Here is a 25236-nt window from a genome sequence, read left to right as displayed (position 1 = left end):
AATTTAGGGAAAAAAGTGACATTGTTTACATTTTTACAAACCTCTTTAATATCTGGTTTAATGGAAGACAGCTGCTTTCTCATAGCTGCTTCAGCATCCAATCTGCTGTGATACGTTGTTTTCATTGAAGTATATGAAGAAACTCCAGCCTCATGGAGCTTTGCAGTTATAAAAGACAGTCTGAAAAGGTCTCAGGAACCCCAGGGATCCTTGGCCCACACTTTGCGAACTGCTGAACTAGACAATCCTGGCCTCAAAAGATTCTAACTCGAGGGCTCTCAGCCCCAGTCTTGGTTCAGAATATTTGCCACTTTCTCCAGATGCTGGGGTGACCATGGTAACTGACACGACCCAGCAAGTCTTGTCCCCTGCAGGAAGGGATAAGGCCTAACAGCAGAAGACACTGATGAACAAATTCCCAATCTTTTTGGCGTCATGCCCAAGGTGTCACACAAAAGGGAAAGGATGCCCCACCTCTGAGAGCCAAGGTTAAGGTGGCGGCACCTGGGGCTAGGGAGGGCAGAGGGGGTTGTTCTGCGGCAGAGAGGGCTTCTGGAGACTGTGGCTTGCTGGATCCTCAGGGATTTCCCCCTCTCCACCCCTTTCCTGTGCACTTCCCACAATCTGTGTCGTGTCCCCCCTCCCAACGCCCCCAAGTTTAGGGTCTGTTTTCAGCAGGAGCCAGTCTAATTTTCGTTGCCTAGTTGGTCAGAGAAATGCATGCAGCTGTAGCAAAGAATAAAAATAGCTTCCTCCGTGACCAATTTCTTCCCACTTCCCTTTCTCTCTCTCTCCACGCTCGCCTCTCTCTCTGTCTCCACGTTCTGTGGAGGCAGGAAGGTCCCTGGAGGGTGCGAGCATCACTGAGATATGCCAAGCCCGAGTTTCCCTCCCAAGCAGCACATGTTCTAGGTTCTATTTTGCTGTGGCCCCCACAGGCTGGCACAGGCTTCCCAGGGGACAGGGCATTGTCAAATGGGTCCCTGCCGGCCTAGCGTCCGTCCACCTCGCCCAGCAGCCTTGCTCTCCCGCACACAAAGCGCAACAGACATTGGCACATGGAGTGCCCGCTGGCTCGCCCGGAGCCAGCCAAAGGCCTGCCAGCGAGCGTTCTGGATCTTCTGGCACCTTAGAGGTTAAACAAGAAACCTCAAGCTGGAAGGAAAAACGCCCCAGTGCTATGCGCAGAGGCTCCAGGCGGTGTCCCCAGCGTCCCGGGCTTCCTCTGCGCGGGGCGAGTGCGCGTCTTAGAGGCGTCTGCGGCTGAAGATGGAATCTGAAAGTGGGCATTCATTCGGTTTCGAGTTTAGAAGCAGGAGCAGAGAATCAAACCTGCAGCAGCTCAACTCCCCAGCGCGAAGGTCTCGCCCGTCTTGGGCGAGAGAGCGTTTCTAAAACCGTCTACATCTCGAGCCACTGGCGAGAACCGGGGGTATGGCCCAGACACGCCCAGCCTCTCTTCCCCGAGCCTGTAGACCCTGCCGCGGGAGAGGACAGGCCACGTACCTCATCTCAGGGGTGGCTTGTGCGGGCCAGGGCCGTTCGCCTCTCTGTACTGCAGTTTGGAAACAGAGTAAACCGCCCCAGCAAAGCCCGGCAAACTTGTCCAAACCACACGAAAGTTCAAACCACACAAACGTTGGCTCCAACTGAGCTTGGAGCACAGGCTGGTTTTATCTGTCCCCGGAGGGCTTCACCCTGCCTCGCAGTTGATTAGGGCTCCTGAAAACCACGGAAAGGGTTTATCTTGCCCACTCAGCCTCAAGGCCCTTGATGGGCTGGAGTGGAGCTTGGATTGTTCTGGCAGCCAACCCCAGCCCAGCTTCTACCCAGCTTCATAGCCCCCAGGGCCACCTGCCTGGCCCCTCACTCCTCGAGGGTCCCCATTTTGTGGCAGGAAATAGTATGAGGGAGAGCAAGAGGGTATGGGGTTTGGATATCTGAGGGGAGAAAAGCAATCTGTTCACTGAACAGAGTGGGGGGCTCTACAAGATCCTCCATTACTTTCATGCCCTTGTCTCCAATTCTGTGTTCCTCTCCTCCCTCAGCACCCAGCGCGCTTGGGCTGGGGTTGCCAAGTCTACCCAACCCCAGCCTTTGGGCCTCCTGTATTTTGAACTTCTTTCCAGAAACCCTGAAGACTTGACATTCTCTCAGTTCTTTTCTCTGAAAACTCTTGTACTAATGGGCCAATGCCATGGCCATGAGAATGTTATTCACCACAGCAAGGGAGATCCTTCAAAGCTGATGGGAGGGGAGGGGAAGGTTTTGTAAATACGAAGATTTAACTGGGAGGGGGTAAGGCATGAAAGTGGGCTTTAACACAAACTAGTGGTGAGAATGGTGGGAGCCTCCCGGGCCCCGCCTGCCGTGGCAGCTGACCTTGTGGGCTCCAGCAGGAAGCCTGCCACCTTTCCCAGCTGCCTGTGGCATTCCTGTGGGGCCAGTCATCGCTCTAACGGTGGACAGAAAGGCGAGATTCCCCCGGAATACATAGAAGAACCCTTTCTGCCCCAGATAGCAGACGACCCACCCCAGATTACCTGAATTCTTTCAGGTGTGTCTTCTGCCCCAGCAGCCCTGTGGAGCATGTAAACTTCGAGTGGCTCGTCATGAGGGTTTCGATCACATTTAGTCTCCCCTGACAAAAGGGTTACCCTTTCTTGAAAAACACCTAACATACGTAAAGAGCTTTACGGTGTACAAAGCGGTGTAGCATCCACCGCCTCATCTCATTCCAACAACTGCATGAGCAATGGGGTCTTACCTCGATAGCAGTCAGGGTTCTGCTGCAGGAAACAGAACACTTCTCCAGCTATTTTAAGCAAGAAGAGATTTAATACAGGAAATTAGGTGCTTACAAAATCATTGGAAGGGCCAGAGGAGCAGGCTCTAGACTCCCATAACACCGCTGAGCTGGGGCCCCCAAACTGCTGCCATCTCTGCCACCATCAGGAAGGTGGGGAGGGAGCAGGCCACCCACGGAGATGTTGATTTCAACTGCCATCCAGGGGTCAGGAAGCCACTGCCGATACAACATCTCTCGATACCCACAAAGCCGGTGACTGATCAAACACTAGAATGTTCACACACACACATACACACGTCTCCAGCAGCAACAGCCAGAGTAGCAGGCAAGTAGTCTCTGCCTCGCCGCTGGCTTCCTAACATCACACAAGTGCATCTAATCAGTGAAATCTAATTCCCAGCCACAGCCCCAGCTGCAAAGCTGTCTGACAACTGTAGTTTTAGCCTTCTAGCCTCTGCAGAACGTGGAGGCAGTGCAGGACCAGGTTAGAATGGAGGCTGGGTTCCTGCCACGTCATCTCTATTCTGCCGATAGGGAAACTAAGGTTCAGAGAAGTTAAGGAACATGTGCAATGTCACATGGCTGGTAAACCCTGATCTCTTTGACTCCAAAACCTGCCGTCTCTTCTGTTATGTGGAACCAATGGCCCCATTCCATTTGGGGCTCTGGCAGTCTCGGGGCATCTTTCGGCCTGATGGCCCAGATTATAGCAGAAGCTACCACACAGCTCCCGCATGCTCAAAGGCCGGACAGCAGGCGGTGAAGTGGAACTGAGGCCCCAAGACTGAGAACAGCTTGTCTAAGGTCAACAAGCAGAAGAGACTCAGAATCGAACCCAGGGTTCCTGACCTCACCCCTACCTTGGGCCATGGTTCTGACCGCAGTGCAGCCTCTTTTGTTTGTAATGCGTTCCTGTCCCTACATACACACACACACACACACTTCCGTCACCATCTGGAGGAAGGGAAGACAAGCTCAGGATGTCCCTGGAGGCATACGATTCTCTAGCACTCACTGGGGACAGCTGTTCTACATTTTTCCAGGTGAGACAGGTGCACAGCTGACCTGTGTCCAATCCCCATTACCATGTTTGAGAAATTCTCCATCTTCCTAGTTGCCTTCCACCAGAGAAGCTAAAAACGCCAGATAGTCACTTTCCCAGCTGCCATTGCTGTTAGCGTGGGCTCCTGACTTAGGCTCAACCAATCAGATGCCCCCATCAGAGACTCAGAGTCAGGAGCTGGTGATGCAGAGATACAGGGAGCACAGAGATCCTTTCTGGTGGAGGGTGGCAGTCATCATAGCAATGACATTCCATTCCTGGGATGGCAGGGACCATATCCATGTCCAGAGGTGGCAGTGTAAGCCAGGTCGTCCTCGACTTGGCAGTGGGGTTGTCACTGGATTGGCTTGACTTTGGCCATGGTCCTGACTTCTGCAGAGCCTCCTTTCTTTGGCCTGCTTTCCAAACTCGGTTCTCCAGCCCTCCTGGTTATTTTGTGAACTCCCCAAGATCCATTTGATAAAGTCCTTTTCTGCTGAAATAAACCAGAATTGCTTCCTGTTGCTTGGAGCCAAGAGCCGTGGCTGTTACAGCTCAGTTGCCAGATTTTGCCTGGCTTCCCTCAGCGAGACCACACAGGACACCACTAATTCCTACATACCTCACGCATCCCATTCCCCTTCCTGGGAGCTCCATATCCCAGGACCTCGGCCTGTTGATCTTACACCAGGAGAACGGGCCTGGTCTGACAGAGGGTCCCGTATCTGTCCCAGGCAGCTGCATGATAATATTCCTGGGCTCCATCTCAGGCTCTCTCCATCAAAAGCTTTCTCATTGACCATGACCTTTCTTTGTGCACAAGTCAGAGGCCTCCCACACACACACGTACCTCCCCAAGGTCACCAATTCAACATCCAAAAAACATTTCCTCTTTCTCCAGAGGCTTTGCTTTTTGTTAGCCTTCACTCCACGCTGAGGCAGAACAGCTGTGGGCCCTGCTCAGACTCCAAAAATGCAGGCTGGGGGCACTGGGGCTCCCTTGAGAATAACAGCTGGAGTTGACCCCCAGGTTCAAGGCCCCAGCTTTGCCATCCGCTCATGATAGGGTGTTGAACAAATGGCTTACCCTCTTGGGGCCTTCAGAAGAGGGGAGAGTGTGAGTCCAGCCATAGGAAAGTGAGCAATGCTCACTGCCAACACCGGCCTGGGAGCAGGGAAGGACCGGGAGAAGGGTGTTCCTCATCCAGGTACAGGGCCTACGGGTCAGAGTAGTGGGTGGAATTGTCCAGGGCCTCACTCAGTCAGAGGCAGGCAGGAGCCGGAAGGGGCAGGGTCCCCACAGTCATCACTGCGAGCGCAGATCTAATCAGCCTCTGGCTGAGTGTAGACAGGGGTCAGGGTAGGAGGCCTATGTTGGGGGACGGCCCAGCCAGTGGGCAGACTGGAAGTCCACTGGGATGATGACAGTGTGTATAAACTCGGACTTATCTCCATGATACTGTCTTTGTTCCCATGACTCTCACTTTCCTAGTAAGGGTACCCCTGAAAATAGAGCTGAGGTCCAGAGCGGCGTGCGTGCCCTGAGGCCAACAGAGCCAGGATGCTGCTGCGGCCAGAGAGGCCAGAAGTCATAGGGCCACCACCATCCTGGCTGGGGCTCTGGAGGAAGCAGGAGTAGCTTTCTGTAGTCGACATGGAAGAGAGGAGGGCAGAGGGGCCCAGCAGAAGAAGGGTGCTTTTCTCCCCTCTGTCAGGTGAGCAGGAGAGGTACAAGGACCTCATGGAGTGCTGGGGGAAGGGGTGGGCTGGAGATGAGATGGAAAATCCCCTCGCCATCAGAATCTGGTGGTGGGGCCACAAACGCCAGCCTGCCAGAGAGCCAGCCTCAGCCATGCCTTGAGGGAGGAACATGGCTTTTGGAGTCGGACAGACTTGGGTTCAAATCCCGGTTATGCCATTCAGTAGCCGTGGGATCCCAGACAAGCCTTCTCTGGTAGACTGTTCCATGGGCAGCCCCGGTGGGCCGTGCTCCCCAGGATGTGTGCCCTCCCACGGGGACTCTGGCTTTGGGCACGTGACTTTCTTTGACCGACAGGACATTAACAAGCATGATGTAAAGCACACTGAGGCTTGTCCTCTTGGAACACTCCCTCCTGGACCCCAACTGCCAGGCTTGGGAAGCCCAAGTTAGCCTGGTGAAAAGGGCATGAGGGAGAGAACCGAGGCAGCGAGGCCAACAGCCAGCACCAGGCCCCCGGGCATGTGACAGGCCTTCTTTGACCTTCCAGCTCAATCTAGCTGTCAGCTGACTGTATCCACGTGAGAAAGACTGCAGCTGACACCACCTGGAGCCCAAGACCCACCCATCTCCTCTACAGAATCACAAGAAATTCTCATTCGTTCATCATCACTCAGTGTTGTTTTAAGCCACTAAGGTTTGGGATGGTTGTTATAAGTAACTGAAACGCTGTTTAACCTTTCTGAGCCTCAGTGGCTCCCTCCATAAGATGGGGTGATAATATTTGTTGCCTAAAGTTACTCATAGGAGTAAATTTAAGACACAATAACAAAGATCATTTATTGAGCACCTTCTGTGTTTCCGGCACTGTGGTAGGTGCCTTATGTACGTAAGTTAAAGCCTCTACTCTGCAGAGCTTCTCTATGAAGTAAGTGCTGTTAGGCCCATTGTACAGGCCGGGAGACTGAACTCACAGGGGTTAAGTAACTTGCCCACGGTGGCACAGCTAGGGTCGGAGCTGGGACTCTAACCCAGGTCTCTCTCATTCTAACCACTATGGGCCAGCAGGGCCTCCCCCACTGGCACCGAAGAATGAACGGCCTTCCAGGGAAGTGCCAAACCTTCCTATATTTCAAGAACTTTGTCTTTGTCAGGTGGTCGCAGGAGGGGGACAGGGGGCATGCTGACAAGACCGGCATCCAGCACACGTCCCCTTGAGGGCGGGTTAGCACGACTCTGGTGGCTAGTCCTACGCTCTTGGCACTGTTTCTGTGAGCCCTGGGTCACAAGGGATGACAGAACTCAGAGCAAATCCATTTTCACTTCTAGGAAAACAGCTAATGGGGGTCAGCAGCCCCATGGTCAAAGCCAAAAGGCAGCTTCTTTCTCAAGAGGCAGGAAGTGCTTTGGCCGAGGGTGCCCTGCCACCCCCCACCAGAGTGCCTCGAGAAGCCAGAAGCCAGCCCATTTGTCCCTCCATGAGACAGTCCCCTCGAGACACACACACACACACACACACACACATACACCCACAACCACAGGGGAGGGGGCGGCTGTGGGGACCTGGCTCACAGTGGGGTGGGGGTGGGCACAATCAGAGGCCCCTGCTAACTCCCGACCCTCCCATGAACTGATGAGTGACATTGAAGAGGATGGCAGAGGGATCTTTCCTGGCCCTCACTCAAGCTGCCAGCATCACTCTCCACCCCAGAGGCCCAGGAGCAACCGCTTCCAGGGTGGCGTAGGGAACCCCCAGCTGAAAAAAACCTACACCCTCCCCTTTCCTTGTTCTCTTCCATCTTACCCAGACAGCCTTTTGCCTTCAAGGGGTCCCTTTCAGAAGTGCTCACACGTGATACAATGTGTGCACAGAGCTGATCTAAAAGTATATTGCTAGAATAATCTCAACTTTGCTTAAAAATTATATATATTAGAAAATGTATATATATGTATATATGAAAAAAAGATGAAAATGACTGGCAGGAGCCATCTGAAAATGTTGACAGTGATTCTCTCCAGGTGGTAAGATGAGGTGTTTTTCTTCTTTATATCCTTCCATATCTTTGACTTCTCTACAAAGGGCATGAATTGCTTTTATAACCAGAAAATAAACTATATTTTCTGTGCTGCTTTTTATGAATGCGTGCAGCCTGGAAAAGACCCACCTTAAAACTCTTCCCATCCAGCACCTTCATTATTGGTTCACACCTGGATTATTAGCCAGTGTCTCGGCACACCTTGCTCTCCAACCGGAGGAAAGATGGGAAGGGAGAGGCACCCACGTGCAAGGCAAAAGGGGGCGGGGCCCCTGAGGCAAGGCAGAAGGGGGCGGGGTCAGTGAGCCTGCAGAGTCAGTACCTACGGTCGCTGCCAAACACCTCCCGTGAGCTGGAGACTGGGAACCCAAGGCAGGGCGAGGCTGGGCTGGAGAGGTTGCTGGAATGGAGGGCCGGCCCTGCTTGGCCCGGGGTTGGGAAGGCAGAAAGCCCTGGGCTGGAAGTAGAATTCTGAGGCCTGGCTCATGTATGCCGCCAGGTTCATGCAGCACTTAGAGTAATAGCCCTACCCTGCAGGCTGAGTGGATTACAGGAGGTGAGGTGGTGCATATACAGTGCTCGGCACAGACCCTAACACACGAGGCCCTCAATAAATGCAGTTATGATGATTCGGAATAAACGCGTGTCCATCAGCACTGACGCTCCCGGGTGAGCCCAGCATCTCAGTCATCAAAAGTCATCATCAGTCAAAGGAATGAGCCATGCCCCACCCTCAGCCACCATCCTCTGTTTTGTCCCTTGTTGGGTCCTGCTGTCTATGCAGCCAGATACATTTTTTCTACCCCTAGAGCAGTTTCTGGATGTGCTACCTTGGCCAAAGCAAGTTACTTATTAGAATGAGTGAGAAATGCCCGGATGATACCACCAAAGGCACCATTAAAGTACCCGAGGTGATTGGGGGTGTTCTTTTTGCTTCCCATCAACTCTGCTTGGAGCAATGCCAGTACCCCCAGCCAGAGTGGGAGCCAAGTGGGGCAGGGAGGGTCTGGGGAAGGCTGAAGTTCCCTCAGACAGGGGAGTGAGACTCAAGATGTGCTCCTCCATCCTCCTGCACTTTCAGGCTTGCAGTGCCCAGCTGCTCATTCCCTGCTCTGGCTTGCATTCTTGCTCCCAGGAAGGGGTTTGAAGTAAGTCATTTACACTTTAGTATAAATTTCAGTATTCCCAAGGGCCTCTGGTTTCATCTTGGAATAAAACCTTTTATTCTCTTCCCTTGAAATCCCACCATGTGGGGGGTCCTTGGCCTTAAATGATAAAATGAGGAGTTCTAGTTTTGATGTTTTAGCCATCTCCTGGCTCAGCCACCCACGTCCCCAAGGTCAGGACTTCCTCTTCTCTCTGAGTCGAGTAATGTGTGTATTTGCGTTTATTTCTCATTAAGGAGATTTGAATAAAAGCATGAAAAGTTTCTCTCTGTATCCTTAAAAGACAAGGATTTTGAGAGTTAAAAAAATGTGTTAAACTGATAAAGAGAAAAAAAAATGACACTGAACTCAGAAGTCATAAAGGAAAAGATGGGCAGACGTGACAACACTAACCTCCTTTGCTGTGAGATAAAGCATCAACCAGAGGTTGCAAATGGTGACCTGCAGATCTACCCCAGCCCAAACACGTGTTGTCTCTTATAGTGCTTAAAATTTTTTGAACAAGTTGCCAGCATTTTAAAATTGGAAGTTTTCCCATAAAAATCCATGTTTCCAGCATCTCCTGAAGAATCGGAAAATCTGGAACACGGGTTCCCACCTTCCCACCAGGCAATCCTTGGCCGGAGCCCAGCAGAGGGGTGCACGCATGCTCCGTGACCTGCCACCATCTCCGAGCCTGCTTCACTTAACTGCGTTGCTTGCCTAGCCCCAGCAGGCCCCCTGAGATGTGCCATAAACCAAGGGAAAAGACCTAAGGTTCTCTAGGAGAGCAGGTTTGCGACACATCCAACAAAAAGTTAATATCCATTATGTATAAATAAGAACCAGACAAACAATTCAATAGAAAAATGGGGAAAAGTATAAATAGGTAATTCATACAAAAAGAAATTCAAATGGCCAATGAATATGAAAGATACTCAGCTTACTGGTAATTAGGAAAATGAAAATGAAATGAGAAGATTTTTTTTTCAAAAGCCATCAAATTGGCAAAAAATCAAAATGCTTTCTAGCATCGCTGTTGGCAAGGATGTGGGGAAAGGTGAACAGGTGCATGTTATTGGTGAGCGTGGAAATTGGTGCAACCTTTTCGGAGGGCGATTTGGCGGTTCCAATCATTATTATAAATACATGTACCTATAAAGAAATGTCGGTGGTAAACTTGTACTGAAGCCAAGCATGCATGTAGAAAAGTAGAGGAATCATAAGCGTGCGGGTCAGACGCTGAACAGACCCACGTCACCACTGCACAGATTAAGAAAGAGAACATTCTCAGTACCCAGAAGCCCCCTGTGCCCTCTCCCAGTCAGTAAATCCCCCAAAGGTCACCACTGTCCTGACTCCTAAGAGGATTTGGCTGTTTTTGAACATTCCATGAATGGAGTGATATAGTATATATTTCTTTTGTGTCTGGCTTCTTTCATAAAATGTTATATTTTTAAGTTTCATCTATGTTGCTCTGTGAAGCAGAACATCCATTTTCGTTACTGTACAGAATTCCATTGCATAACTAGATGGAACTTTATGATTCTGCTGTACTGATGAAGAACATTTGTGTTGTTTCCAGTTTGGGGCTATTGCCAATCGTGCTGCTATGAACATTCTGGTATGTGACTTTTGGTGCACATAGAAACACATTTCTGTTGGGCATATACCTCTTGACCACACTTTCACTCTAGGAATCTATCTTACAGAAGCCCCTGAGGGAACAAGGCTGCATGCCCATGGGTGTTTATTGTAACATTAAAAAATAGTGAGGTCAACCTCTGTGTCCATTAACAACGATAGGGTTAAAAAATATAATAAAATGCTTCATCCTGACTAGGAATAGTATGCAGCTGATAAAAAAGAGAATGTGCTACATATGTGGGTTCTGACATGGGAGGCTTCCCACACCTCGTCAAGTGAAAAGAAGCATCCTGCAAAAAAATAGGTACAGTGTGATTCCACTTTTCAGACCAACAAAAGATAAAGCAGAACTTTATATGTGGAGATTTGTGTGCATTAAATATCTGAGAGGACTTTCCACATATGAACTAGGGAAGGGGGTGCAGTGGGGGAGGACAAGGGGTGAGATTTTACATACATTCCGCACATCTCAAATTCTTCTACTTGTCCCCATCCTCATTGCCACGGTCCTGTATTAAGCGACCATGACCTCTGCTGTTGAAAACACAATGGTTTCCCCACTGGTTCACCTCTCAAGTCATCTCTGCCACCATCAGGAAGGTGGGGACTCAGGGGACAGCCAGTGGAAATGTTGGCCTCAATAGTACACTATTGTAGCGGCAATCCGGGGTCAGGAGGCCACTGTGAGACTGCCCATGACACTGCTCATCGAATGAAAAAGTATCTTGAAAAAAAGTAGGCAGAGTATAATCCCATTTTTTAAGTTAAAATTTAAGCTAAAAAAAATCCTTTACAAGTGCATATATATGTGCATTAAAATATTTGGAAGCCACGGCTAGCACGATATCTCATTATCCATAAAGCAGGAGACTGGCAGGTATTCCCCTAGAAACAGCTCCATCATGGCGCCCTCGTGACCTTCCACGTGTCCACGTGGGTCATGCAGGCAAGACTTGAACTGCAGCTAATCTGAGTCTTGACAGAACGTGAGAAGATGGAGGCCTGTGAGGAACAGCTCTGAGGCCATCTTCCGCTCGCTTCCTGCATTAGTCTGCTCAGGCTGCCATAACAAAGTGCCACAGGCTGGGTGGCTTAACCAACAGAAATTTCATTTCTCACAGTTCTAGAGGCTGAAAGTCCAAGATCAAAGTGTTGGTGGGGTTGGTTCCTTCTGAGAGCCATGAGGGAAGGATCTGTTCTGGGCCTCTCTCCTTGGTTTGTAGATGGCTGTCTTCGCCCTGTGTCCTCATATGATCTTCCCTGTGTGTGTCTGTGTCCTAATTTCCTCTTATCTTAAGGACACCATTCAGATTGGATTAGGGCCCACTCATATCATCTCATTTTAATTTAATTACCTCTTTACAGGCCCTGTCTCCACATACAGTCCCATTCTGAGGTACTGGGGGTTAGGACCTCAATACAGACATTTGAGTTGAGAGTTGAGGGGGGGACATAATTCAGCTTATAACACCCCCTATCCCCCCTGGGAGTCTTTCAGGAGACCCTTTCTCATCACCTCCTGGGTTCTGATGAGGTATGAGACTCATATTGCCCCCCTCAGGATAGAGTTGCAGACCATAAAACTGCCTAGGTCGATCCTGCCCATCCTGAAGTCGCCCATCCGGCCCCATTTGCTTCAGTGCCATCCTTTTTGGTGTGAGGCAAGGACGCAGGGAGCTGGCACCTTTGGCTAATCTTCCTTTCATTGTTACAGATGTAATAAACTGTCAGAATCTGAAAGCGGCTTGCTGCATCTTTATCAGCTAAATCAGCCAGGCCTTGGCCTTGGCTTTCCTGGAAAGTCCTGTGTGTGCTTAACAGCAGACACTGGAATGTGTTGCAAAAACAAAAACAAAAGTCTTGCTACAGAGGTTGGAGAAAGAGAAACATGAAGGATGGCTCCCGATGCTGCATCCCTCTCCTCCCCAACGTCCAGCCCCCAGGGCTCTTATGCTGGGATTACCCAGGCCTCCCACCCCAGCCTTTGGGTCGCCTCTATTTGAACTTGCTTGCTATTTAAAACATGAATTAACAAAAGATAAAACACAACTGTATGTAGATATCTGTGTGCATTTAAATATTGAGAAGAACTTTTTACATGTGAATTGATAGCACTGATAATCCATGGGGAAGGAAGATGAGCTGTGGGGGAGGGGTTTTAGCATTTTATACAACAGGCCCCAGAGGACATGGGTGAACTGCCAGAGGCAGGAGGGCTGACCTCTAATGGGCAAAGTTGAGTCCACTCACAGTTAACATCCAGTACTGGGATCATTACTCTCACCTGCTTCCCCAACAGATAAAATTTAGCTAAAGAAATCAAAACCACAATGAGAGACCACTTCACACCCATTAAAATGGCTATTATCAAAAAAACAGAAAATAACAAGTGTTGGCAAGGACTGGGAGAAATTGGAACCCTTGTGCACTGCTGGCAGGAATGTAAAATGGTGCAGCCACTGTGGAAAACAGGAAGCCAGACACAAAAGGACAAATGTTGTATGATTCCACTTATATGAGGTCCCTAGCGTAGTCAAATTCATAGAGACAGAAAATAGAATGGTAGCTGCCAGGGGCTGGAGGGGGCCGGGGGGAGTTAGTGTTTAATGGGCACAGAGTCTCAGTGGGGATGATGAGAAAGTTCTGGAGATGGATGGTGGTGATGGCTGCACAACAATGTGCATGTACTTAATGCCATTGACCTGTACACTTAAAAATGGTTAAGACAGTAAATTTTATATTATGTATATTTTACCACAATAAAAAAAAGTATTAAAAAATTATCTCTTCTAAGTAAACTTTATACTCCACACACACGCACACAAAGTTTAGCTAAAGATTTGAGGCTTTGCTGTGTTCACCTGTTGAGAGAGGGTGTGAGCTCACCTCCCTGCGAGCTGATAGCTGGAGAAACTCCCCGTGCGGGACAGTCTCCTGCCAGAGAAATGGAGACACTGTGGGCACACCATTTCCCTTTTCTCTCTTCTGTGTCTAGAACCTGGGGGAGAGGAGACAGGGTTAAAAGCAGAGACCCCGGCGCCTTCCTTGAATCCCCTCTGTCCTCTCGGTCTCACTCCGCCCCATCCCATCACACTTCCTCAGTGGAACCCTCCACGAACTCTCCCCGCCTCCTAGCTGTTGCAGGGTTCGTCGTCCCATATGCATCTCTCAGCACATGTGACTCACTGTTTAATACTATCAGCTGACTTTGCACGGGTGTGTGTCCTCTCTCCCTGACCAGACTAGAAGTTCCTCAAAGGTGAGACTGATTGTTCGACCCCCTTGGATGTCTTTAGCTCTCAGGTCAATGTCTAGTAGAGAGTAAGGGGCATGTACATCCAGGCAATGGAATATGATTCGGCGCGAAAAAGAGATGAGCTTTCAAGCCAGGAAAAGACACAGAGGAACCTTAAATGCACATTACAAAGTGAAAGAAGCCAATCCGAGAAGGCTGCACACTGTATGAGTCCAACTACATGACACTCTGGAAGAGACAAAACCGTGGAGACAGTGAAAAGATCAGTGGTTGTCAGGGGTTCCGACGTCTGAAGTGCGTGGGGGGGGTGACTAGATGGAGCGCAGGGGATGTTTAGGGCGGGGAGACTATTCTGCATGATATGTAATGGTGGATACATGACATTATGCATTTGTCCAAACCCAGAGCATATATAAAACAAAGAGTGAACCCTAATGTAAACTATGGAGATTGGTTAATAATGTATCAATACTGACTCATCAATATTGAACCAATATTCTAATGTAAGATATTAATAATAAGGGAAACAGGGGGTGTATATGGGAACTCTATACCGTCCGCCCAGTTTTCCTGTAAACCCAAAACTGCTCTAAAAAAGAAAATCTATTAAATATACAATCATGTGTCGCTTAACGACAGGCATACATTCTGAGAAATGGGTCATTGGGCAATTTAATCATTGTATGAACGTCATGGAGTGTACTTACAGAAACCTAGATGGTATAGCCTACTACAAACCTAGGCTATATGGTACTCATCTTATGGGACCATCATCACATATGCGGTTCATCATTGACTAAAACATCATTATGTGGCACACGACTGTATGTGTATACATATATATGTATAGTTGGTTAATTGAATGAATATTAGACCAACCACACGGACACACTCAGTTATTGAAGGAGCTGGGAAGATTTATCCAGGCCTGACATTTTTTAAAATTCAGTGAAACATGGTTGGGAGTAAATTAAAGTTTCTCCTTGAAGCCAAAGAAGAAAAATTAGAAGATGACTAAGCGTTTATTCGGGAGTTAAAATGTATGCAAAAAGTTGCTGAATTTGACCCTAGGTGTTTATGTTTCTTTACATTTGCCCTAATTAGTGTATCATATTTTGTATTGAAATCATGAGAACTAAGAAAGGGAGTTACAAACCAAATGTCCCACATTACAGTATCACCTGCCTACAAAACAGTTTCTGGAAAGACAGTATTCAGGGAACTGCACTGCAGAGAGAAACTCAAAGGCTCTGATGTCAACAGATATTTGTCAAGGAAGTGCTCGACCAATAGGCAGTGGGCAGGACAGCCATTCCTGGTGGCCATTTTGTTTCTATAATAGACCAGGGCAGGTCCACATCAGTGGCCTGTGTCAACTTCCAGCCCTTTCCTGCCCCTCCAAACCTCCAATGCCATGACATAAACAGGTTTAAAACTCTCTTCTGGATTTTCCATGTATCCAGCCTTCATTATGTTGGGTTTAACATATCTGCAGCAAGCAGCACTAACTAATGTTCTTTTGTTGGCGTTCAGGGCTCCTGACCTCAGGATGCAAGTGTGCAGAAAAGGAGAGGCAAATTAGTGCCTCTAGCCGGTGCACTTGACACTTGGTTTGGAGTGAGACCGTCCCACTGTTCCTGGCTCCCAGGTAACTGTGTTTCTCAGCTTCACACTGCACCCTGGCTCCCTCTTTCACTTGTCACACTTCCCCCACCGCCCCCCCACCCACACACACACAACAGCTCCTGATTAGTGGCTAGAAAACAGGCCCTGGGAGGGAACTAATTACTTAAGTGCGGGACACAGACGCCAAGGGATGGCTTGGTAACTGTCTCCGTGCCTTGCGAGGGTTATTACTGCAGGCCATGGTGACCAGGAGTGTCTCAGGTCAGGTTCCGTGGGAGCAGAGCCCCAGACACAGATTCTTGTGCAAGTGAATTACTGAGGGAGGGCTCTCGGGAGAAAAAGGCAAGGAGAAGAGGGGAGCAGAGTAGGGCAAGGGAAGACACCAAGCAAAGATGGAGATTCGGCCACAGTCTAGCCTCAGCCTGATCCCCTGGGGGCGGTGGGGGCGGGATGGAGGATCAGCAGCATAGAATTATTCATCCCATACTTGGCACAAGAGGGCCAGGCCTTTATAGCTCCCGTATCAGTCAGTCGTTGACTGCAGGCCACCTCCACGGGAGGCAAGAGGGCACATAAGCCCCAAGCCATCAGCTCCAGGCGAGGCTGCTCCTGGAGGTGGAGAGCAGTTCTCCTGAGAAGGCTGAAGCTGTGAGCCACCCCACTGCAGACGAGTGCTGCAGGAATCTGGCTGGACGCCCACAGCATCCACGCAGGGCTGCTCTCTAAAACAACAACCAGAGAGAGTACGATCGACACAAGAAAAAGCCTCTTGAGGTGGCTCGATGCTCTGGTGCTCCTTCCAGCTGCCTGTCACTAGAGCTGATGGACAGGAACTGGCTTTGGCTCAAGTGGATCTTTCTAGGCAGACCCGCCTGAGCAGGATGTTTGGACAGGTGCCCTCAGAAAAGACTCAATCTGAGAACGTCACTGAGAACCACAATGTGTGACCCCGCTGTCAAACGCTAGCCTGAGAGACCTAAGAGACTCCTCAGAAAGCTTCCAGAATACAGTCATGTGCTGCATAACGACATTTCAGTCAACGACGGACCGCATACATGACGGTGGTCCCATATGATTAGTACCATATAGCCTAGGTGTGTTGTAGGCTGTACCATCTAGGTTTGTGTAAGTACACTCTATGATGTTCACATGACGACGAGACACGTAATGACACATTTCTCAGAACGTATCCCCATCGCTAAGCAACACATGACTGTATATTTGACAAAGGTCGGGTAGACCAAACTATTAAGGGAGGTTATCTCTAGAGAGGGAAGTAAGGGGATGGGGTAAAGGGGGTGGAGAGTGGAATGGGAGAGGTTTTCACTTTTTACTCTATGTATTAAATTTTAATTTTTTATGAAGAGTACATATTAAAGTATTACATATATAGGCGGCCGGCCCAGTGGCACAAGTGGTTAAGTGTGCGCGCTCCGCTGCGGCGGCCCGGGGTTCGCCGGTTCGGATCCCGGGCGTGCACTGACGCACCGCTTGTCAAGCCATGCTGTGGCGGCGTCCCATATAAAGTGGAGGAAGATGGGCATGGATGTTAGACCAGGGCCAGTCTTCCTCAGCAAAAAAGAGGAGGATTGGCAGATGTTAGCACAGGGCTGATCTCCTCACAAAATAAATAAATAAATAAAGTATTACATATATAAAAATATATTTAATCAAAACCAAAAAGGCTAAATAGAATCTTCTAGACAAGGCACCTGGCACACTGTAGGTGCTCAATTAACGGTAGCTGTTAGTATCATTATCATCATCATCCACAAACATTCCTTGAGTGTCTACTATGTGCAAGTCATCATATTTAGGCTCCATCGGTTGAGAAGTACAAAGCAGAGTCCCTGCTCTTCAACGCACAAAAAACCCTCCAAACACCCAACGGCGGTGTTTACTTTGGGTCCAATGAGTGCTATAGGAAATAAAGCCTTGAAGGAGTTGAAATGAGAGAGATCATTTCCAGCTGGCCTCTTCAGGGGAGGTGGGGCTTGCACCAGGCATTGAGGAAAGAGGAAGATTTCAATAGGCAGAGGAAGGGGGAAAGAATATTCCAGTGGTAGAAAAGAGCTGGGTTCAAAGGGCAAAGGGCCTTGGTAGGCATGTGCAGAAGATGCTGAGTGGACATCTGGCTTAAGTGGCCGGTCTGTGGGATGTAGTCATGCCGGATCCAAGGCAGGCGACAGCGGGCCTCCCCTCCCTCAACTAAAATAACACAATCTCTGGCCCCAACCCTTCCGGTGCTTGGAATGGGGCCAAGATGGACTTTCTTAACAATTCTTGACCCTTGTGGACCGAGCCTAGAATGGGAAGCAAAGAAGCCACAGCGATAGAAAAAAAAAACAGTGGATCTTCTCCCCTAACCGCTGGGGCCCAGGTGTATGCAGGGCATGTGCGGCGAGTTGTGGGTGCAGAACGGAAGGTGCGTGGGAACGTGGGTCTGGGTGCAATATGTGTACGTGTGGCATGTGTGGGGAGTGACGCATGAGCGTGCACGTTGTAATGACATGCGGTATTTCCTGTGATTGTGTGCTGTCATATTCTGGGTTGAGTTACGAGTGCAGTGTGTGCTAACCACATTCCTGAAAGCTAATCTTTCTGCGAGGCTCAGAAGGGGGCAGAGGGAAACCAGCAGCCGGCAAAGTATCTTTCTACAGAGCGCACACTCTGCCTTTGGCGGTCAGGACTAAACCCCCGGGGGAGGGTGGGGTGGCACAGCGTGGCAGCATAGAAATGTTCACACAGGGCATTGACGTGATCAGGAAGAAAGCTGGCGGCATTTAGATTCCTGACGGCACCAGAGTCGCCACTTCATCAGCAAAGTACCACCCTGTGGGGGTGCATTTGGCTGCCTCTGAAGCACCAAGACATCTTCCTAGATCTGCTGCCTGTGTGTATATATACACAGTGTGTATATAGAGAGCTGGAGATAAACACTTTTTTAAAAAGTTAAAGCTTGATTAGCTGAATACCATGAGGCCCTAGGAAATTGAGTTTAGGAAAAATTTTATAATTGGAACAGCATATAATATCAAGAATGTTAAATACACAAGTCAGCTGAGCACACAGAGTTTATGGCAAGCTCTGATTAAAACGAAGTTTCTGATAATCAAAGTTTTAATGGCAGAGGCTCATTTGAATTTCTTCTGTCTAAAAGGGAGATTAGATAGCGTGTGCACAGAATATCTTGTGATATTTTCCATTCTTCTCGACTCCAGTTGGGTCACATCCATGCTTTTTATGTATGTATTTATTTCGTAAAAAGTACTCTATCCTTCGGTCTGCCCCAACCTAGCGAAAACAGGGCTTGCCACAGATGTGTTTATCAGATTGCACTGCAAATGCAAGGAGAGGAAAAGTCTGCCTATCGTCTGAGTGATTTCAAAATCAAAGGCCTCCCAGGCCCACCAGAAGCCTAAAGCAGCCAAGAGATAGGCCAAGTTTATAAACTTCCATAATATGTTTATTGCAAAGATGGCAATTACCCAATATCCCTGCCCTCCTGGGTCTTAGATCAGAATATTTCCACAAAAAGAAATCTGTGTTTGACTGCATTTAACCAGTCATAATTCCAGATGTCTGGAATATTCCAACACCAGGCATGGGGGTGGGGAAGAAGAAAGGAGCCGCTGATCATTCTGTTACAGTCTCGTCGTCGTCGTCGTCGTCATCGTCGTCATCGTAGTCTGCGGAGGCATGTCTAGTGTGGCTGCTTGTGCCTCTTCCTCTCTCCCTAATGGCCAGATGTCACAGGAGCGGTCATTGTATTCGGTGGAAATGGCCGTCCCCAGCCACAGGCAGCCTTTCCTGTCCAGCTCTGGAAACCTGACGCGTCACATCAGAGACATAATTTCTTAATGAAATGGCTAGAGTGTACCTAATTTATGCCAGGACGGAAAAGGCTGACGGGGCAGAAAGGACACGGGTTTCTGCTGTTGCGGGGAGCACATGTGGGCCACATCACTCAGGAATGAATCAGACCAGCGTTACGGGGCAGCCTGCTAAGAGAATTGCCTCCTTGCGCGCTCCTACAAAGTGTTCAAGTTATTTACCACCTGCCTACGTGCCGGCCCATTCCACCCTGTTCGCTGGAGCACAAACTTGTGTGAGTTCAATCATCTGTCCCAGACTCCTTCCTGTGCGTGAATAAGAAAAGCAGGATTGTTCTATAGAATCATCAGTGGGATTTATTCTGCCCTTTCCTCTGGGGCTCTTCTGGCAAACATCACAACACCCCGTTAAAGGGAGGCAAAGTACTCATTTCACAGGTGGTGCGACTGACACACAGATTTTGCTTCTGTGACACCTTATAGCCAACAGGGTCAATTTTTCCCCCCAGCAAACTGAGTATGAGATGTCTTGGTGAACTTAACTTCAAGGTTGGGGACAGTGTGGCCAAAGAGGTCAGGGCTCCTCCTGATGGCCGTGGGGCTAAGGGCAGGGTCTTAAAGTCTGAAGTCTTTGTCCTCTGCTCAACACTGGGTCAAGAGGTGTCAGTCATGGCCAGGTGCAAGAGAACTTTCTCCACTGCTCTCTGGGCCAGAAAGTCTCCAAAATGGGAGAACACACACCCTCAGTGGTACATAAGACAGTCCTTTCAGGGGTAGTGTTATGGATTGAACTGTGCCCCCCCCCAAATTCATATGTTGAAGCCCTAACCCCCAGCACCTCAGAATGTGACCTTATTTGGAGACAGGGTCTTTAAAGAGGTAATCAAGTTTAAATGGGGTCATTAGGGTGGGCCCGAAAAAATATGACTAGTGTCCTTATAAAAAGGGGAAATTCAGACACAGATACACATAGAGAGAAGACAATGTGAAGAGACAGGCCTGGAACAGGTTCTCCCTCACAGCCCTCAGAAGGAAAAACCATGCCGGCACGTTGATCTTGGACTTCCAGCCTCCAGAACTGGGAGACAATAAATGTGTGTTGTTCAAGCCACCCAGTGTGGGGTACTTTGTTACGGCGCTAGCTAGCAGACAAACACAGGTAGGAAGAAAATATCAGAACTTTAGAACTTCCGTTTATGTCACTGTGATAGTTTGGTTTATCGATCCTAATTTGTCTCTCACCTGTAGAATTAACACCCTTTGCCATGGAATTTTGTGGTGCCTCCCACTGTGGGTGGAATATACTCCCCCGCCTCCAGTGAAGTTGGGCTTGACCAAAGGAATGTTGGCAGACATGGCTTGGGAGCAGGTACTTTAAACGTGTTGCATGATGGGGTTTGCCCTCTTAAGCTTCTGCCATCACCAGGAGACCATGTCCTGGGTGGCTGCCGTCACGTCAGGCTGGGCTCCAGACCTGCCCAAAACCTGCAACCTGGAACCAAGCCCAGCCAACCTGCAGCCTGAAACAGCCAAGCCCAGCCGAGATGAAACCCTCACAGCCCTGCAGGCCCGTGAGCAAGAAAAAGAAATGCCTACTGTTGTAAGCCAATGAGTTTCGGAATGTGTGTCTGGCAGCATTATTGCAGCAAGAGCTGACTACTTCAATGACCAATATGCAACTTGCAGATGGACACTGGGGCGTCATTCGGGCTGTATGTCACTGCTCAGCTCCCAGTGTGACAGGCAGGGAATGCTGAGGGAAGAGTGGCAGTCCCATAACTTGGACAGCACCCACCTCGCATGGTTTTTTACCGTCAGTGAATAGCCTGTTAGGAGAGCCATGTCAAGTGGATTTACAGACTATACTACCTAGCTCTAGCTAAACTCATCATCACAAAATGGGCAAGGGGCTTGAAATGGCTCCTCTAAAGAAACTGTGGCTTGAAGATAATACTGTGAATGCAAGCATAAGCTAGGAAGAAACTGGCAGAGCTCGCATTCTCCAAGTTCAAGAGCTCTGCCAGCCACATTAGGAGGAAACAACACGATCTCATCCGATTTGACAAGGAGTACATTTTAAAAATTTCAAACTTGAGAAGATCATTTGAAATGCGGATTTTCAACTGCTATTGTTAATAACGGACCCCACACACACGTAAGCGGCCTTACGATCTTAGCAAAAAGTATTAACACATGAATGTAATTTATAAGTAAATAAATATACATATAGTGGGGAGTGGGGTGCTAAAAATGTTTCACTGAGTTGAGACCACTTGAAAGTCACTTGAAGGTGAGCTCACAATAGCAAACTGATTTATTAACTTGTTGGGTGAGTTGCCTTTTTTTTAAATGCCAAGGAATCATTATGGTGCTGTCACTGAAGGTGGAAAAGGCCTGTCCCCTCGAAGCCCAGTGTGCAGAACCATGGGCTCGCCAGTGTTTCGTTGCGTTCACACTGCTTCTAAAGCCTGGGGGAGAGATGATGTCACGGAAAAAGTGAGGACACACCTCGTTCAGGGCCTAATGAGAACCATCCCGAGCCAGGAGCTGAAGCAGTCTGCAGCAGAGAGTGAGCCGGGAGCCCTCAGGGAGGGCTGCAGCCAAAGGCTCCTCCCAGCTTTGCAAAGTGCCGAAGGGCACGCCTCTGCTGCTCTGCCCCAACTCCAACACCACCATTCAGAGCGTGGAGACAAGACAACGAGATGCACCCCACTCTCAACCAGAGACTGTTCTGAACCCGTCTGCTTCCTCTCCCTCCATTGAGCAAAGCTTGCTCTGGCCATAGTCACTGAGCAGCCAGAGTTCATGCCCAATTCTGATTAAATGACAAAGTGTCAAATAGTTCTGACCACTCCCTCCACTCCAGAAAATATCTTCCTCCCTGGAACCCCTGAACTACATCGTACTACATCGTTTCTATCTCCCCTAGAATGCCGCCCCCATTTTGTCTTCAAGTATTGTTACTTAGAGTTACGCGTGTGCATGTCCTAGCTCAAGGACGTGGGCCAGGCCTCAGGGAGGGGAGCACTCTGTCTTATATTCCTTTGAGTGTAGAACGTATTTAAGGAGCAGGGTGCATGAATGTGGTCCTTGTCTCCAAGTTTTCCTGGGGCCACTGCGAGCATAGGGTGATTGTATGGTTCGCTGGTAGAGGGGAGAGCAGCGGTTGACCCTGAGGTCTCCATTATGAATGATTCTCATCAAATTCATGGGAGGCTGCCCATGCCTGGGTGTTATTGTGAAGAGACTGGGACAGAGAGTACGAGGAGGGTTGTATTAGTGAGGGGTGGAGCAGGGATGCAGACCACGATGAGGATTGTGGAGTAATGGCGCAAGACCTGACCCAACTGTGGGAGAGTCTGGGAAAGGAAGGATCCGACGGAGAAGTTGGAGGGTCAGAGAAGAGTCATCAGCCAGCCCTCTTGCAGCCAGGCGTCTAGCTGCCAGAGTGGGGCCATGAAGGAGAGCTTGGGAAGAAGCCCATGGAAGATGTGTCTCTATATCTGATGATGGGCCTGGAGTGGTGTGGCTGTGACTCAGCAGGGCCAGCAGTCATGCATGCAGAGCTGCATGCAGAGCAGGAGAGAACAAGGACAAGCTAGCACCTTCTAGCACCTTCTGTGTTACACTGTATCTAACCACGATGACCAGAGAGGAATGGCAGCTGCTTCTCCTCCACCTTCCAAATGGTATGCAAATTTCTCTTCTGACCAACTCTAATCTGAAACCATAAAAGGAAGGGGATTCTGGGAAACGTCGCTCCAGCTTAACCAAGGTGACACAATACGAAACCACCACAGGGGTCAAGATTTGAACTGACTGCCAAAGGGTCCGCTGTTGCTCTCTTGCACAGCTAGTTGGGCTGCCATATCATTCTATCACAGTTCTGGGGGCTGGAAGTCCGAGATCAAGGCATCGGCACATTTCTTTTCTCCTGAAGCCTCTCTCCTTGGCTTGCAGGTGGCCACCTGCTGTTATGCTGCTCGTCCTCAAACATTTCTGTGCCCCAGGCTTGGCAGGTGGAGTTGGCTCATGAAGAGAAAGAACTTTATGGGGCAGCCTCTTCCAAATGTCACCTGCAGGTCAAACTCAACACTGTCTTTTTGACTCACTTATCACTAGAAAAGGATGATTTCAGCTTGAGAGATGCAGAGAGAGAGAGGAAAAGCTAAGAGCCTATGGCAGATTGTATTTTCCAAAGATGGCCACTGCTGGGGACTGAACTGTGTCCCCAAAATTCCTATGTTGAAGCCCTACCCCAGTATGACTGTATTTGGAGATGAGGCCTTTAAAGAGGTGATTAAGGTTAAGTGAGGTCATGAGGGTGGGCCCTAATCCAATATGACTGGTGTCCTTAGAGGGAGAGGAAGAGGGCCGGCCCCATGGCTTAGTGGTTAAGTGCGCGCGATCCGCTGCTGGCGGTCCGGGTTCGGATCCCGGGCGCGCACCGACGCACCGCTTCTCCAGCCATGCTGAGGCCGCATCCCACATACAGCAACTAGAAGGATGTGCAGCTATGACATACAACTATCTACTGGGGCTTTGGGGGAAAATAAATAAAATTTAAAAAAAAAAAGAAGAAAAAGAGGAAGAGACCCCAGGGATGTGTGTGCACAGAGGAAAGGTCATGTGAAGACACAGCAAGAAGGTGGCTGTCTGCAAGCCAAGGAGAGAAGCCTCAGGAGAAACCAACCGTGCCAACACTTTGATCCTGGACTTCTAGCCTCCAGAACTGTGAGAAATAAATTTCCATTGTTTAAGCCATCCAGTCTGTGGGATTTTGTTATGGCCGCCCAGGCAGATGAATATAGCCACCACAATATCTCCCATCCCACAGGCGCTTCTTCAATGTGACAATGACACTACAATGACAATGACACTTCCAGTAGTGTGGTCTGTGCCTTCTTCCCTTGAATCTGATCAGGCCTTTGTGACTGCCTCACAAAAAGAATACAGCAGAAGCAAAGCTATGTTACTTCTGAGGCTAGGTCATAAAAATGCCGTGCACTTCTACCTCGTTCCCTCGAGACACTCACCCTCAGAACCCAGCCACCATGCTCCGAGGAAGCCAAGAAGCCACATGGAGAGGCCACACGGAGAGTCAACAACCCCAGCTGAGGTCCCAACAGCCAGCCAAGATGGACACTAAACCTGTGAGTGAGAGAACCTTCAGATGATTCCAGCCCCTGGCCGTCCAGTCACCCCCTATCCTCTGAGCCACCCAGAGGACACTGTGTGGAGCGGAGACAAGCTATCCCCATTGGCCTTGCCCAGACTGCAGATTTGTGAGCAAAACAAATGATTGTTGTTGGTTCAAGCCACTAATTTGGGGGTGGTTTATTGTGTAGCAATAGATAACCAGAACAGAGGTCTTCAGAACACATGCGCCCGGGAGACCACCTGGGAGAAAATAGAGCCAAGTCAATATACAGGATTTCCCTGCTCTGAGGGGGGTCTTACAGTACTTTCAGACCATCAGACTGATGCACACCTCCGGCAGCAATGCGGCAATCAGGCTGCCAGATGAGTGTTTCTCCAAAGATCACACCCACTTTTACAATTCCTATTCATTTTCAGGCAGTTCTGAAAGTCTTCCCGAGGAAATTTTTTTTTTTTATCAGTGTTGATCAAGCTCTGGACAGAGTTTAAAGAGGGCATATGTGCAGAAAGAAAATGCTGGAATCGGGAGGTTGAGCTGGAGGCTAGAATAATTAAAGGTTAAACTCCAAGTTTGCGTTTGGTATTTATAGAATTTTCCATGCTTAGTGTGAGGGTTTTAAAAGCAGGCTGAGCAAGGAAGCTCCTTTCGGCTCTTAAAAGAGGGAAAAGATTTTAACGCAAGGAACCAAGCCTGCCTAGTTTTCCAAGTTTTAAAAGGCAGCATAATTAAGTTACTTTGTTGCTTCAAGTGACGCTGTAAAGGTGAACGGGCTGGGGGAGGAGGCTCTGTGAACAAAACAAAGCCAAACAAAACACTTTCTTTCGCTGCCAGGCACACAGGGCTGTGGGCAGCGGGTCCCTGGGTTCTTGAAAGCCGTTTTTGGCCTCTGTTGCTCCCAGCTCCTGCTGTGAAGGAGCATGAGTGCTGCTTCTGTCATTTGACATGAGCCAAGGCAAGTATGGAGGTCAGCGTCCTGGCATGT

Source organism: Diceros bicornis, chromosome X (assembly GCF_020826845.1).
Source record: "Diceros bicornis minor isolate mBicDic1 chromosome X, mDicBic1.mat.cur, whole genome shotgun sequence".
Lineage (NCBI taxonomy): Eukaryota > Metazoa > Chordata > Mammalia > Perissodactyla > Rhinocerotidae > Diceros > Diceros bicornis.
The sequence above is the reverse complement of the archived record's forward strand: the minus strand, read 5'-3'. Positions refer to the sequence as shown.